Source organism: Limulus polyphemus, unplaced genomic scaffold (genome assembly GCF_000517525.1).
Source record: "Limulus polyphemus unplaced genomic scaffold, Limulus_polyphemus-2.1.2 Scaffold1180, whole genome shotgun sequence".
NCBI lineage: Eukaryota > Metazoa > Arthropoda > Merostomata > Xiphosura > Limulidae > Limulus > Limulus polyphemus.
Genome location: NW_013666790.1, coordinates 173,341 through 174,251, shown reverse-complemented (window position 1 = coordinate 174,251; position 911 = coordinate 173,341).

Here is a 911-nt window from a genome sequence, read left to right as displayed (position 1 = left end):
GACATACGGATGTCCCACTGGGGGGCGTGTGAGAGAGAGAGAGAGAGACAGTTAGTAAATGTGGTCAAGTCTGTTCAAACCTTATGAATGAACAACAACTACATGAAGTAATAATGTCATACTGAGGTAAGTTGTTGCAGATTAGATGTGTATTTGTTTTGCTAATCCATTCTGAATTCTAATTATTTATGTCAAACTATCAACCGTGGCCTCTTACCGTTCTTGATTAACTGCTGCTGTCCCAAAGGAGTAAGTGAACCCCTTAGTTACAGAAACAGACTTTGTTGTTTTTAAAATCGTTATAAAAATATTTGAAGGTTATCATGTAATTTAAACTACAAAACTAGATTTGATATACAAATGAGAAACTTCAAATGGTTCGAAGGTTATATAATTTATAAACCAGCAATACTTATGTTTATTTATTGAAGAGACACGCTTAACAAATAAATGAGAGAAACAGGTGAAGTTGTTGTAAGACAAAGACAATGATGCGGTCAACGTTTCGGCCAGGCGAACGTTGTTTAGCTGAAATGTTCACCAACCGCACATTTTGCTTTCCCTTACATCAATTTTTGACAATTGTAATATTTTTTATAAGAATATTTGTTCCTTATGTTACTAGAAAAAGTAAAGCTACAAAAGCTACAAAATTTTGGCTGAACATGTATGACGTCTGATTACACACCTTCTATAGTCAGTGATTAAATAAAACCAGAATACATTGAACAATAGTCCAATAAAAAGTTATGTTGTGTGCTTTCCTGAGGGTCGTTTTCCAACACCTTGATCACTGCTTGGATTTCGGACTTGCCCTCACATGCAACCTCTAACTGCTAGTGAAGTCATCAATTATCGTGTGAGGGGAGGGTCTTTCCTGAGCTCCAAATTCCTGCAACTCAATGCGTGTA